Below are 6,000 nucleotides of genomic sequence, written 5' to 3'. Positions count from 1 at the left end.
CAAGCGGCGATAAATGATGGATTGGACTGGGAGAAAGAACTGGAGAAGATGATCTGGGCCTATCGGATCACCCCAGGGAGCACGGGATACAGCCCATTTAAAGTCTTAAGAGGAAGAGAAGCCTTCACTAGAGACAACTTAGCATGGAGGAAACTTGTGGTGCAGAGCAAATGGTCACCTGCAGTGGTCAGAAGAAATCTGGAAAAAGCTCAAGAAACATACACGACACACTTTAACAAGACACGCAACGTGCAAGGTGCAGAACTGGAGAAGGGCGACTGGGTAAGGGTGAAGCTAGCTATCCTCAAGAAAAAGGGAGAGAGCAAATTCTCACCGCCTTTGCAAGTGCTGGAGCCCTACGCACGTTCTGCCTTACTCAGTGATGGGAAAGTGTGGTCACAGGACAGAATGGCAAAATGCAGCAAGATCATCAAGTGGGGAAACGAAACGGAAGAAGGCGCAGAGTATGTAGGAGACGAGGGTGAAGAAGAATGTAGTGGAAGGCGAAATGAGAAGGTCGGAGAAGGAATGCAGCAAGTGGAAGACAGTGAAGGAGAAGGAGGAACGAACGAGGGATCGAGGAGCTGGTGCAAGGAAGAGAGCAGGGAGGAAGTGATATAGAGAGAGAGAGAAGGCGCTGGAGGAAGGCTGGACAGAAAGGAAATGGAAGAAGGTGGTATTGAAGCAGTGAGAACCCGAGCGGGAAGGACTGTAAAGGTACCTGAGAAGTTCAAGGACTTTGACATGAACTGGAAGTAAGGACTCTATTGTTATATTGATTAAAAGGGGGGAGATATGTGGTGACGCTCTAGTTGTTCCGTCACCGGAACAGGAAAGGGAGTAACAGGAAGCGGAAGGCGGCCATCTTGTAGAGGCGCCGACCGCTAGTGGAATGGTCACGGATCCCGGCGCTCCGGTAATAAAAGAAGTTTAAACCAATTAATCGTGTTGGTGTACTCTAATTACATTACCACACTCCTTGTTCCAGTACCACAAGTAGAGAAGGTTGGTGCCTCCATTGAAACTCTTGGACTATATTTGCGATTAGTATGTAACCTGCAACGCTTTGCTATTCTATGCTCATGCAATATATATTATGTTACTCTCTCTCTCTCACCTGCGCCCCCTCCCTCCTCTGCTTCTCCGCCCCACTCCTCGCTCCCCAAGGCCAAGGGAGGAAGATGTGTTGCGATCTGTGTACACATGTCCAACCACGGACACCGTAGTTATCGTCTCCCCTGTCACCAGCTGTCAGTTCTAGAATGAATGTTGACAGTTGGTGACCGGCGGAGCTGTTGTGATTGCCTGAGCTCTGCGCTTCAGCGGAGTCTGTGTTGGTTATTCCAATAAAGCGATTCTCCACACAAAACTGTACTCGCTTCTTTCCGTGCAATTGGAGTCATCTATTTCTAAAGATGCAGAGAGCAGAACCTGGTTCACTCGTGCTACCGCCTTCAGTTCTAGCCGCTAGCCAATTCTCGTCCCAGTAACTTTTAGCCGGGGTCTACCTTTCTCTACTGGTCACTGGGTATTTTGCGTCCTCTCTAAAATAATGACAGGGGTGCAACACCCATTGGGCTCATGGGGCTTCAGCACCCTCCTCCCCCCCCCCCCCCCCCCCCCCCCCGTCGTGTGCGTCAGCCTGGGCTGACAGCTTTGCGGGCTCGCGAGCAACTAATTGCACCCGCACCCGAGTACTTAACAGGTCTTTAAAAGGCCATTTACTTGTAAATTAGGCTTTTGTAGTGTTGTCACCCCTTCTTACAGCCACTCTGTATGGTTGGAAGGATAAGCCACCCCCCCGAAATTTGGCTCTAGTTGCCCGCCTGATGACAGCAGTGCTCACGGGAGACCTGGCTTCGGGCGGGAAGCGCACAATGTTCTGCCTGCCTGAGGCTGCCTCTCACTGACCAACACTAGACCAATACCCTTCCGTTTATTTTAGTGGGACGAAAGCCACGCCTATGACCCCAAACGCACATGCTCAGAGAGGAAACCGGTATTGATTGGATGTAGAAACTGGGGAAGGAAGTGTGAAGTGCTGTTCTGAAGTTTACCGCTGAGTGCTTAAGGAGGTAAATCGGTTAAAAAGCACGGTTTATTTTTTTACTTAATGTGTTCTTCCGGGCGCGACAGATGACTCCTTAGAGAACACCGAATTGGAAGCTACACGCACATCACATCGGGGAAGCAGCAGCTACCCCGATGACCCACTGCTGCGCCTCCCGGTCGGAGTAAAACTAGTGTCGCTATTATCAATAAAGTCCAACACGCACTGAGGTTCAACGGAGATCTCCCTGATGAGGTGTGCAGTTACTGTGCAGCGCTCAGAAAACATATTTCGGCTCTTCTACATCTTCAATTTGTGACAGCAAAGACAATAAGGATTATTAAAATGACATATTCTACCAACATGGCGCCCAGTTACGGGACGCTACTTTTGGATTAGTTAACGCTCTAGTCACGTGGAGCTTTGTAGTCTTCCTTCACTTCTGCTCCGGCCTCTTCTGCTGCTCTGTGGTTACAATATGCAAGGCCCGGAAAAGGGTGTGTTGGTTTGAGTACCCTTATCCTGCCATAGGCTGTCTTTTGACAGCTGAGTGTGTTTTTTCGTGAGTGCGGACTAAGAGCCGGTAGCGAGGATCGGCCGCTGGAGATCAGACCCTCACTTCTCTGCATCAAGGGAGCAGGGAAGAAAAATCCTTTTATCCAAGCAGCTCGCGCGTAGGAGTGCCTGTGTTGGGAGGGGAATTTACTGAACAGTTGTTGCTCCACTCGGCTGTTGTAAGTGCACGAGGACCTGCGATTACCAGGTTTTTATTATTATTACAAACTGTTGATGTGCGTTGTATTTTATAACATTTAGATCCAGTGGTTGAAGTGGGGAAAAAAAGTAGGGGAACTGTGGACGGAGAATCAGAGGCAGGAATAACCTGAGGATTGGATCAGTGGGTGGAGTTAGAGGTGTGGCCAGGATATGCAAAACATCCCAATCTTTAGTATTTGTGTGGCATTTCACTGACCAGTTACAGCTTATTATGTTATGTAATTCAACCAATGGATACACATGATTATATGAGCAATTGACATTAGAAACATATTCCACTTTGTGAATTTATTTAAATCACAGAATGTCCCAAAAATGTTTAAAAGTAGAAGCACGAGCCATTTGTTTCCGAGCCATGGAGTTTCCGTCATCAGCAATATACACAGAGACAATCAATTTTACGTGTGTAAATGACTGTATAGGAAATGTTACATAAGACAAAGGACTACAAGGTGTAGGAGTCACTTGATAACCATACTAGTAGATAGTATAGTTTAATAGTGATTGGCCTGGAGAAACACAAACTCAGAATTTAAAACGTAATACCATGATTGGGGTTCTCTTTAAAAATCATTATTGATTTGTATCAAAAATAACACTTTTTGCAATATTAAGATAATCAAAGGCTTAGGGAAAAAACCATAACGCTCTAGTTTATACCTTGCAGTTTGTATGCAGCTCTTAGATGAAAGTTAATAGCTCACTGTTCTTTGTTAGGATTTTAACTTATAAACTGCAAGTAGCAAAAGCATCTCACTGACAAAAGCAGTAACCCACTGACCTATTTACAATATGTGCACTTTGTGATGGGCCTGGTACATTTTCTTTGCAGCAGGCACATTAACCCTCTGCGCTATATTTCCATGAGTCAAAACTTCCACTAGACAAATCTCCGATCTCGCTCTAGGAAAAAGTTTATTCATCAGAGTTATCATGACATTTTAATTATTGCCGAAAATAGCTGGCGGCCAGGAAGGAGGCAGCAAGTGCTTTTAAAACCATAATATACGATGCCCCCACTCAAAGTCAACGCCCGTTGCGGTCACACCAGTCGCACCGCCCTAGAGCCAGCTCTTCTCAGGGGTCCTGTGACCTCAGTGACAGAGTCACTGTTGCTCTAGGGTCTGCTACTTCGTAGGCCTGCCCGCAAGACTGGAGGTGAACTTCAGTATGGATTGTGGTGGGCAAGCCTTCAAGGTGAACCCACACTTGCCACTGCTAGGGTCCACCTGCTGGTGTTAACACACCAGGGCTTTTCTGGTGCCTTCTAAGGACTGGCATGGAAATGTGCTCCCTCAGGAGAGTGGTCTGGGGGACTGTTCATGAAGGCTGAACCTGATTCCCCAGTTCTAAATTTAGCAGCTCTGCCCCCAGTGCTACATCTGCTCCCTCACTGAACACCATACTGCCCCACTGAGAGAAACTCATACTGCCTTCAGCTACCATTCAATTTGACCTGCTATAAATAACTGAATGCGACTCAATTCAAATTACACACTAGGCAAGAGCAATATGCTGCCTAAAAGAAAAGGTAACAACATACTGGAAAAAGCAAACACTCATAAGGAATGAAAGATTTAATAAAGCATGTAAAATGTAAGCAGAACTTAACGCTTTTACAGTCATTATTCAGAAATCAACAAGTATTTTTGCCTGAAAAGTTAAGGACATAACTACAGGGCCCAGAAAGGACCCATTTCAATGTCCACTGCTTATATGCTTACAAAACGTAAGAAGTATGGTTTCAAAAGACCACATTTGTGAACACAAAGCCGCCGTACACATTTCGTTTTCCAATCCACCCATCAACCAGGTATTGCAGTACCTCCAGGCAGGGCCGGTCCTAGGATTTTCGGGGCCGTGGGCAAAAGGGAATGTGGGAGGCCCCTGAAATCTACATAAGTGACACCTTCTGATCTCAGGGAAGCTGCTTTGTGCAGACTCCACTTGGGCCGCAGCTCCTCTTCTCAGCCACCCCAAGCAACTCTTGTACAGCCCATTTCGAACTGAAGGTGTGAGAATTGCTTGGGGGCTGAATTAAACCTGTGTGGGCTAAAGTGCTGGCAATGGGCGCCCTGCCGAGTCTCTGAACTGGCTGCCTGAGAGGTGTACCCTCCCCTAGGCCTTCCCACATCATCCCTTAGAGGCCCCAGGAGGGGGGGGGCCCTCCCATGAGCCCGTTTGTGAAGCCTTTCTTTCACTCTGATAGGCAGACATACACGAGGACTAGTGGGCCCATCCTGGCAGGCAGAGTGCCAGGCCCTGGGCAGCTGCCCACACTACCCAAGCCTAGCGCCTGCCCTGCCTCCAGGTAGGAGGTACTGGAGGAAAACAATGCTGTTCAAAGAAAGACAAGAAAACAAAAGTAGCGCTTTACTGGCAAACTCTGTAAAGTGGCGCTAATGTGTTGGGGTTTGAAAAAAATTATCTGGCCACTTTAAGAACACTCAATCTTGCTTTATTTAATTATTTTTCAGAGTTTGAACATTTTATTTCCGAGGCTGCACTTTGGAATAGAAAAATGTCAAAACGGCATTTCCAGCAAAAGTGTTTTTCTTTTTTGCATCCATTTCACAGGGGTACAAGTGGATGACAGGAAGAGACGGTGAGAACCATTTCTTGATTCATGATTTTCGGAAAAGTGAGAAGGAGTTAGACAGAACGAGAGGGAATAGGAGTAAGCAAGAGGGGGCAGCTGCCAGCGGCAGAGCAGAAGCGGACATCTTCCTTGTCTTGTCTGGGCAGGAAGTAAGAGACAGAGACCTTTTCCTTCTCTACTCCCGCCCGTCCACGAACAGAATATTTCTGACGTCCAGGGACGCATGTTCATAATAAACAAGCATTTACAATGCAATAGGTCTCCCAGTATTAAAGTTTGAGCTATTGGCATTGTATATTACAATGTGTTACATTAATTTGTTATCAAACTCTGAATTGTTGTATAAAGATGATTTGTGTCACGTGACTTCCCTACCATCTCCTGCATGGCCTGCTGCCTGCAATGTCGTAATGCAAGAGGATGTTCCTGAAAGAACTTTACAATCTACTTCAGCAAATGTGACTTTGCCTATTCACTGGATCAACAGGTGTGAATGAAAAACTCCGACTCATAGCTTCACAATAAAGTTAACAGTAACGCCAGGGCTGTAGCAAGCACCCCCACCTGCAGAGAC

The 6,000-nt window shown here is 46.8% G+C and overlaps 1 protein-coding gene across 8 annotated transcripts in view; it reads left to right on the top strand.

Moving 5' to 3' along the window:
- Positions 1–1,976: 1,976 nt before the first annotated feature.
- Positions 1,977–6,000, top strand: part of LOC144755518 (complement component receptor 1-like protein) — a 962,117-nt gene continuing 958,093 nt past the window's right edge. The window contains exon 1 of one of the 8 annotated variants that reach the window (XM_078644512.1): positions 1,977–2,075. The gene's annotated coding sequence lies outside the window, so the exon portion shown is untranslated. Of the gene's footprint in view, positions 2,814–6,000 lie in introns of all 8 variants that reach the window. The other 7 variants (XM_078644516.1, XM_078644510.1, XM_078644520.1 and 4 more) reach the window with 7 other exon arrangements.

This window comes from Lissotriton helveticus, chromosome 5_1 (genome assembly GCF_964261635.1).
Source record: "Lissotriton helveticus chromosome 5_1, aLisHel1.1, whole genome shotgun sequence".
Classification (NCBI taxonomy): domain Eukaryota; kingdom Metazoa; phylum Chordata; class Amphibia; order Caudata; family Salamandridae; genus Lissotriton; species Lissotriton helveticus.
This window is presented reverse-complemented; position numbering and strand designations above follow the sequence as displayed.